We start from the raw sequence: 10,379 nt of genomic DNA, 5'->3' as shown, positions 1-10,379 counted from the left end.
TTTATAGTGTCTCTCGCCCCTGAACGCTTCTGATGTCCTTCAGCTTCATCTCTCCTGAGCAGCACATACAAACAAATTCAATATCTCTTTCAAATTTCTATGAACTAAAATCCATATTTCCAAGAATATAGAGATACAAGAGCCATTAAGTAAAGATAAAGAAACAACGAGTTTAGTATTTAATGAAGGCTATAAATATAACACAAAAGCCTCTTTAGAATAAACATGTTTCACTTCATTAAAGCAACCCTGACTGGATTTATCTGAACTGTGATTAGTTGTGTTTAGCTAATATAAGTCATTATAATAAATATCATGCATTTGTTGTGGGTTTGACATTTTTTTAATAATGTCTGTGTATATTATTCATTCTGTACATCTATAACCGTATACAATAGTGAGATGCTGAGAGCTGTACTGTAGTAGTCTACTAAACTAAACTGCAACATCTTTATTATCAGACTGTATTTAAAGCTGTGATGTTAACAACATTATCTGTGTGCACAGGCAGTTTGATATAATGCATTACAGCCTGAGATGCAAAGTCAATCTGTTACTTAAATCTTAAAATATGCAGTAACACGTTCATATAGTGAAGTGTGTGATAGTGCTGTTGATCCTTTATGTACAGATTTCTGATAGCATCAGTCAACTTACATATAAGCATCCAGGTTCAAGCAAACATAATGTCAGCAATAAGATGACATCAAACAGACAAAAAGTGGTGTTTCCCTTACAGTAGGTTTAAATTATATTAGGACATTTAAGTCGTTTTTACAAACATACCTTACATAAAATATTACTGGTGTGCATCTTACGACAAAACAATGGCACTGGTATATATTTTAAGTATGTAGTTTATGTGCGTGCAAACAAATTTTTAGTTAAAACTAAACCTGAAACCATCTCTATGTGTCCTTACAGTGCTGTGTTAATGTTGCTCTACAGTACTGTATGTCTGCTAATGATGAAAATAAAGATTATATGCTGTCAAATAAGATCACGTGTTAAGTGAAAGTCAAGTATTCATGATTATATTCATTAGTGTAAATCTTATTTTTTGACATAAATGTGGGCGCCTTTGAGCTCCTTTTTTGTAAGACTTCCGGTGAGCCCCTAAATGGTAGTGGGAATATAAGTGAGCTGTTTTGACTGGCTTTTTAATGTTTATTATGAAATCCAGGAGATCGACATCATGCAGTTAGGGGTTGCCATAATACCTGATACAAACAAGAGTAAATCTCTACAAAGCAATTTGTTTTAACCATAATCCACACACAAAAGCCGAATGTGTATGTGGCACACATGCACCCATGATCTTTATCCCCACATCCATCCAGTAAAACCTTTCATAGACACCCTATATACCATTTAAATAATTTAATAAAGTTTGTTTTAAATTTTACTTACGCTCTCTGTGTGTCTGGTTATTGGGGTGCTCTTGGGACCTCCTCGAGGTGGAAACTAGGGAGGGGCGAGACTCACGACATCTGTGGTCCGCTCCGACCTGTGACATATTGATCTTATAGGATGGCAAAAATCGTGCAATGTATCCCAGGTTTAAGTCTCAGCACATCTTATAGATTGTGTAAGTTTATGAATATTCACCCATGAAACAGAATAACTCAGAAACCAAATATCTTGTAATACTCAAATAAAATCCTAACCAAAAATCAACTGTAAAATGTGTTTGGTAAACTGTAATATCTTTCAGGTCTTCTCTTCATGTCCTTATGTTGCCTTTAAAAACATATTTTATAAAGCAAATCAAACACCTTTTAACCTCTTTAAAGGTTTTTAATGAATTCATCTAACTTCTAGAGCTGATGCTTTTAAATCAATCCGAAAATAAACAATTATTCCACTCACGAAAAACTGAATCATTTCAAGTGTAAATCCTGTGGTAGTGATTAACAGTCAATCAGAAATAATACAAGTGTGCTTTATTGGATTATTATGGATATTTGTCTCATTGCCCTGAAATAAGAAATTCATTATTCAGAGGAGTTCATGGTTTGAATTAATCAAGAGATTAGTTTTAGTTGGATAATTGAAACTCTTACCTGAAGATCTGTGTCAACAGATTCATGGCAGAAATAAACTTTAATCAGAACTGAATGAGATGAAATGTCACTGCATCTGGTCTGCATGCATCTCAGTAACACAACAAGGTGGATAAATTATAACGCACGCACGTGCACGCGCACGCACACACACACACACACACACACACACACACACACACACACACACACACACACACACACACACACACACACACACACACACTTCTGTTTATGGGGACACTGTCTGTGTCCCCGTAAACCACCTTTATAGTATAATAAACATGTCATTATACACTATTCATGTCCTCGTAAACCACATAGACCAACCCACACACACACACACACACACACACACACCTGCTGTAATAAAGCTCCAGTAGTGAAATATTAACTATCAATATAACTATCAGCATCCAGAGTAATGAGTATATAAAATAAATTTATGTTTAATTGTGTCTGTTCAGATTTTATATCAAATAAGGAAATTGTTTATGTCTCTTGGACTTTAAATGTCATGTTGTAGATTTGTTCCCTTCAGAACATCACAGTGAGATGAGTGACTGCTTTAAAACTAAACATACAATATACCATATATACTGTATAATAATCAAATCTAACAGCTGTGAGATCTCAGCATCTCAACATCATACAACACCCCAGATAAAACTTACATTGGGTCAACAGATCTACTGTGAAAGATCTGACCTGAATCACAGATGACATCTTTACATCTTCTAGAGCTTCTCTGCTGTGTAGAAAGAATGATGAATGTATGGCCTTCAGATTGAAATGAAACTCAGTTAAATCAAGATTAAATTAAAACTGATCTAATTTCTGTTCTGATTCAATGAATTTCTTGTTGACTTGAGGTTTGTTCAGATAAAAATTAAACACATTAATGTGCTCACCTGCATGTTTTTATCATCTTTGTCCTGTGCAGTAACTACATCATAGAGTCTGTAAGAGAAACTTTCTTCAACAGCTGCTTTATTACAAACAATAAAAAACACATTCACACTTACTTTGACACGTGACAAACACTTCACACTGGAGTTTAGGTGAACTTGTAAATAAAGACAGCTTGAGGTGATGAGATACATTTGTGTATCCACAGAGAAAAACAAAACTCCATTGACAGACACCTGTAGAGAAAACTGTGAGTTATACTCATAAAGGTCACTTTACTTTATTAAACATACAGAGAAGGAAGAAATGATGGGCAGGTCATTAGAAAAAAACACATTATGAGAGAGAGAGAGAGAGAGAGAGAGAGAGAGAGAGAGAGAGAGAGAGAGAGAGAGAGAGAGAGAGAGAGAGAGAGAGAGAGAGAGATAGAAGAGTAAAAGTGAAGAGAGTTAAAGTAATATTGCGTCTCTATCAGCAGCAAGCAGATTCTTTTAGGAAATTCACCTCTTTGATCTCTTTGCTTTCATCTCATCTCTGTCACCTTTAACTTTCTCTTTTCTTCTCATTTAAACTGTCATGACGGAAGAGAATTAAAATGAGAAATGAAGGTCTGACCGCCGCATGCGTGTTCAGTCGACTGGTGTGAAAAACAGCCACACGGCCAAACTCTGGCAAAGGCCGACGACATTTAATATCAATGAGCCGGTCTGTTTGGACTTTAATAATGTGAATTTAATGCAACAAAGTCGTTCGGCCGCCTCAAGAAAAAGTCACGTAAACAGATTATGCAGAATCATTTCACACAAACAGTTTAGCAGTAAACACAATTACATTAAAATCACATTTATCATGAGACATGCAAACCAATTAATCCAAACTCTTTACATAGTTGAATCTGTGTCTGTGTGATAAAACTCATTCAGACTTTAACCAATGAGTTAATTTAACTCTGCATGAGCCAAGAAATAAAACAGAAATAAATAAATAAGATACGAACAGTATAGATAAAGTTGCATTTCATCAGCAGGTGACTCTGATGGTCAATAAAAAAACTACGAAATTCCAAATATAAAAGCGCTTCTGGATACCGGTTATGAATTATTTTAATAACCACCGTATGCAGCAATGTATTGTGTTTTTATGAAAAATATGATGTGAAATAACAAATAGCTGCTTTTGTGTGCATTGCCTGGCCCTTTGTTTTTCTGACATAATGATAAAGTATATGCCAAACTCAGATGAAAAAATGTCTGCTTTTCTCTTTTAAACTCACAAGCACTTTTCTTCTCATTTGAATATGAATACATATGAAGAATAATCATATACACTTGTAGTAAAATAAACTCACTGCCCATTTACATCTGACATTTTTTGTGCTGTTGTCCAAAGAGGATAAATGTTAAAGGTTAACATGAACATTCTTATTAAATATTAATATATTCATAAACTATTGCCTAATGTCTTTGTGTGAGCTATAGAAAATTTCTGATCATTGATCATTTCAGCCCTTGACTCAGGATCACCACTAATAGTTTAATATACAGATAATGCATACTGTCAATGTCACGTTTCAAGATTCAGTGTTTAACAGTATATCATCATGTTCCTATTGGACAGTATTTAAAGGTTAATAATTCAACTCGTATGATGAAGTCATAAACACTTTGTGAAAGGTCCAGGATGTAGATTTTTAGAAGCATCTAGCGGCTCAGTCCACCGCTCACCCCTCACTTTCAAAATGCGTAGAGAAGCTACGGCAGCTGCCATAGGACAAACATATCACCATCTTCTGAGACAACGTAGTGAAGAAACACGCCCTATAGAGCAGTTTGTCTTGTTTAGGGTTACTATTAAAACATAAAGGCAACTTTCATGTAAGGAAACCTACGATGTATGTAGATAAAAACGACTTAATCTAAGGTAATAAAGACAATACAGTTCACTATGTAAGGTAAGCTTTATACGCCACTAATATAGTTAGATTATGTTGCATTTCTGTAAAAAGATCCTCCTAAAACGTACACAATGCACCTTTAATGAGTTATATTTATATATTTTGATGATTGATAGATACAATACCGTAAGTGATGCAGAGTTTTAGGGTTTGTAATGATAAAAACTATACAACTCTGTCACAGTTTGGTGAGAATGACCCACATACAGTAGATATGATATGAGATGATGTTTTTATGTCTTTAACTGTAAAAATTAATCATAAACTCACACGGTGACACACATCAATGCTCTCGGTCGACATCTCAAATCACAGAACTGCTCTTTATCTGAGGACTTACATTCATCTCTTGACCTAATTATTTACTTCTGAATAATCTATAAATAAATGACATATGAATATATCAGCACACATGAGAGATGAAAAACCTTCAAGTGTCAAAGCATTTAGCTTTTAATTTGACAATTTACATGCAAGAATAAATGAATAAATGAATTACACAAATAACAGCAGTAACAGTTTGAATTATAAAGAGATTACCAGACTGAAAATCCTGACTGAATATTTCATATTAAAAGAGTTTCATTACTTAAAATAAAAATGTGATACAGAAAAACAGATGAAGAAGTGTGACACAGAAACACATCTCTGTGAATTCTGACTTTCTTAAAATACCTTCAGGGTTTCTCTTTACTTTGAATGAAGCTTTAAAAACTGTTCTTTCTGACCTTTATAACATTAGTTGAACTACTACTACTAAATAAAGTGTTTCATCGTTAAATCTTTCATTATCCAATCAGACTTGATGTATCAGATCAGATCATATTAACTCTATGAGATCGAGCAGTTTAAACTCTATGGGGTGGTTTCCCGGACAGGGATTAGACTAGTCCTAGACTAAAACATTTTTAAGAGCTGTCCAAACTGAAAACAACTTGCACCTACATATCTTAAAATAGATCAGTGTCCTTTGTTTTGCCTCAGAATGCACAATAATGTTTTTAGAAAGGCATGTTTGTTAAAACTAGTTATATTTCCTAATTAAACTAAGGTCTAGTCCTGGATTAAGATAATCCCTGTCCGGGAAACCGCCCCTAAAACTTACAGCTTCATCTGTCTGATGCTCATGAAGAACCTGCAGATACTCGATTGATATCATTCATCGGTAGACCTGATAGAGATTCAGACGACAGATCTAACAGAATCCAAAATCACCAAACTCTAATCAGCTTCTGGAAAACACACACACACACACACACACATTAAACACACACAAAAACAGACACAACAAACATTAAACACACACGTCAATCACACTGAACACTTTAACGTTTTTTTAAAGCAACACCAAAAATTTTTTTTTTACCTTAAAATAATGTTTCCAAAAAAGTTTCAGTTGTTCATCCACACAAAACAGGGTGAACGGCACTTTCACATTCGCATTGCAGGCCTCTATTGGCCAAAACCGCACTAAAGAAGTTTCCAACCGTCGGGTAGTGGTCCTGTAGTTCGAGTGAAAACTACAAAAACTTGCTTTACGGCAGACCTACAATCCAATCAGAGCCAGCTTTGCTGCAGTATTTACGACAGTGATAATGAACAATTACGCTTCTAACCTGTAGGGGGAGCAAAGAGCAAAAACTCTTTAGTGTTGCTTTAAAGATGTTTTGTGTGTACTGTACAGGCCCTGAATCTAAGACCAGACACAATAAACATTACAACTGAACTTTATGATGTGTTATGATGAAGTCTTAAAGCTGATAATTGAGTCTTTACTGCAGCTTAGATCAAATATCTTTGAACTATAAACAGTGATACACTTCTATCAAACACAAATAACAGATATAGCTGTGATTCTGTTTGATTTAGTCAGGACAGATATCAGGTCATGTGACATTAAGCTTAATAAACATGTTCACTGTTTCACCAAATCCCATTTCTCCATGTGCTAATCTTTATGTAATCCTCATGTGTTATTTTGAGTTAAAACTGAAAAATAAATGACAAACCAATGTGATTATCACAGGTGAATAGGAGATTCAGGTTACAATGCTTTTTTGTCATTATGCTATACAACAAAATTGCTTTGTGGTAAGGTGTGTGGTACATAATAAACAAAAGGAGTCTAAAGAAAATGTACACATGACAAAAAGACACAACATTGCACTGCAGTAAGGAGTGGAGATATTACACTGGTATGATACACATATTGCTCAGGATAAGAGTAAATATGATACACATATAAATGTTTGTAATGGATGTTTTTTCAATTGATGAGTACATTTACAGTACTGATGTAATTCATTTGAAAGAATAGATCACCCAATTACTATCTTAACTATTCTGTTAGCACAGTCACCCATCTTTCATTACAGTATACAGTATGATCTCTCTTTATAAATCAACAAGACACTGAATTATCTCAGACGCAGGAATCAACACTGTTAGTATAGCAGCTGTCAATCATTTTAACCTGATCAAATTATTTCAATTGGTAATTATTAAAAAAAAAAAAAACTTTTTTTCAACTTAAAATTTCCCTTTAGTTTCACTTGATGAAAAAAAGTATGTTTTTAGCTGTTTTTTAAGGTTAATCCAACTTTTTAAATAAAAGTTTCTGGTGCTTTTATGTGTCTTTGATCTTTTCTACACTTTCATCTGAAGACACAACACTGATGATCATTAACTTCTCATCAAGGCTCTTTACAGGACGATCAGATTGATTCTTGTTCTGGATGAGGTCATGAGAGATGAAGAGGGGCAAAAGTCAAAGGGATCAAGCCGAACGATTCCAACTACCCGACCAATATGTCCAATAATGCAGAATTCGGCTCTAAAATCTATTAGTGACACACGAGACAAACAGGTTATCACATAAATAGAAATAAAAGAGCTGTTGTGTATATGAGAAAAAGACTAAGTATTTTATCAATTGTATTTTAGATTTTTTATTTGTTTAAATGTGTGTTGAAGTGATATTTGTATATTTTTTTGTATAAAGGTTAGATCATTTTAATTATACCAAAACATATTTGTGATGTCATTAAAACACAATTAAAGTAAAGCCGAGAAAGAGGATTTACCGGATGTACACATCATGACATTGTTTTGTACTTATTTTTTTAATCCTTTTATTTATTAATATCTCCATATAGTATATTATCATTAAGGACATATAACAACTTGCATAATGTATACTTGTAAATGTAGCCTACTTTACAATTGAACTAATTTGTCATCTTTTTACATTAGCAGGTAGTTAACAACGCAAAAACTCTGACAGGCCCAACAATGTTTGAATTAACTTACACAAGATATAATTTCTTATTCCTTTACATCATTTTAAGCTAAAATATGCCCTGGAGAATCAGTCCAGTTCAATAAGAAGTGTGAGTTTTGTCCATGAGATTGCTTTCATTCACAAACAGGTTCTCCTACAACAGTATTGCAGATTGTTGTATGTCACACTGACTGAGACTCATTCAATCTCCAGTCAAGATCAATACATCCACTTTCACCTCTTGTCAGATTTCAGAGCATCATAGTTTTGGAGGATATTAACAGCAGATCAGGGATCAGACACATCAACATCACCCTCTAGTGGACATTCACTGACCTGCATACAGCTGTAGGAGGTGCTGATGCTGTACAGGTTGCTATTATAACAAAATCCCTCCAGACCCTCAAACTGAGTCCAAATCTCTGGAGCTTCATCTCTTGGGTTTTACCTCAACAGTGGACGACTGGAGAAATCATGAATAAAATAAACTTTATCATGCTTACTGCTTTAAAATAACAGTAGGTCAAGCAATATGCATCCTATGCAACAGTAAACATTTCAATCTGTGCTACATTATTGTCAGATGACATCATTATAATACATGTTTAATTTAGTGAGTGATAATGCAGTTATACAAAACACTTCACAGAAATGTTCATTTCATATACCCAACCAATCCAAGAATATATGATGGTAGTTAATGCTACTTCATCAGAACTGATTTATTTCCTAGGAAACGTTTCTAATGAAAAACCAATTTTTGATCTTTGTTTTAAATTGGATGGCGTCATTTAAGAAGATAATAATCATTTTCTAAGAACAATTTGTCAGTGTTTCACTGTTCCTTCCTCTATTGGTTTTTGGAGATCATCATTTTAAGATGTTAACTGAAAGGAGACCTTTAAAATTTCCAGATTTTGTATCAGCAATAAAATTAGGGAGGTATCATTTAAGATTGTTCATCGCATATACCCTGTAAAACAGATAATTGCTACATTTTGTAAAGATATTGACTTGAAATGTGTTTTTTGTGGATGAGAAAATGAGAGCATGTCCATTTGTTTTATAATTGTATTTACACGAAATTATTTTGGTGTGATTTGGCTTTTCATGTTAAAAATAATACTAACATTAATATACAATTTAATGAAAAGCACATTTTATTTTTTATGATGATTCTATAAACTTAAAATGTGCTATTTTAAATGTCTTAATTATATATGGAAAATCTATATCCATAAATGTAAATGGGCTGTGAAAAAACTTTTACTCATTTTAAAATAAAACTAAATCACTGCCTGTACACATTAAAAGAAATAACAAAGCAAAAAATACTTTAGATTACTGTAAATCTATCATTTGACTAAATTTGTCATATTTTATATCCATTTCAATGTGAATTTCTTTTTTTATTTTAATTCCTGTATCTGTCTGTTGTATTTGTAATATTTGATACAAGTAATTGATACTGTATTGGCCTTTTATGTTCACTGTACAGAATATTATAATTAATTAAAAAACAATAGAAGTTTTATGAGACCAATATTTTACAGTAAATATATAAAAAAGGTTAAACCTTTTGAAATTATACTTATACACTTAAAACAAAGTTTAATGAAGAATAAAATATACAAAACTTAAATATATATTAAATAGCTTGCACAAAAGATATTTTAGATCAAGATTAAACATTGAAAGATATGTCAGTGAATAACAGACGACCATTGAGAACAATGTGTTTTTGATATCTTACAGTAAGATGTTTGGTGTAGTTGTGATGTTTATGATTTGCTTGTAGTCATGGTAAAATAACACAATAATGTGGTGTCTATGACAACTGTTCTGTGTTTTATTATAATAATACAGCTAAGCTGCTGCTTTAGGCTCGATACTTAAACAAGCAAGATGACTATGAAGAAATACCTGTTGGCTTTTTGTGTGTTGTGATGTTTTCACTCCTCCTTTAATTAATTGACTCATGCATTCATTCAAAGAGGACACTGACTGCAATACACAACAGTATTATTCTTTTGCAGTAATTAATGTGTACGACTGTTTACATAGTTCACATTTTCACCAAATATTTATTTTCATTCATATTTGTTTTTCTCAGTCATTAAGAAAGCTATCAACACAACATCACAACTCTTAGAAAGAAGCAACAAGATGTATT

At 33.1% G+C, this 10,379-nt stretch overlaps 1 long non-coding RNA gene across 1 annotated transcript; it reads right to left on the bottom strand.

The window, feature by feature from the left end:
- Nucleotides 1-5,900: 5,900 nt before the first annotated feature.
- LOC129415394 (uncharacterized) lies at nucleotides 5,901-10,160 on the bottom strand. Its single transcript, XR_008634799.2, has 3 exons — nucleotides 10,130-10,160; nucleotides 8,543-8,669; nucleotides 5,901-6,158 (listed from the first exon to the last, which is right to left on the bottom strand). It is a non-coding gene; the product is annotated as an uncharacterized lncRNA (long non-coding RNA).
- Between the last annotated feature and the right edge of the window lie 219 nt (nucleotides 10,161-10,379).

This window comes from Misgurnus anguillicaudatus, chromosome 11, assembly GCF_027580225.2.
Source record: "Misgurnus anguillicaudatus chromosome 11, ASM2758022v2, whole genome shotgun sequence".
NCBI lineage: Eukaryota > Metazoa > Chordata > Actinopteri > Cypriniformes > Cobitidae > Misgurnus > Misgurnus anguillicaudatus.
This window is presented reverse-complemented; position numbering and strand designations above follow the sequence as displayed.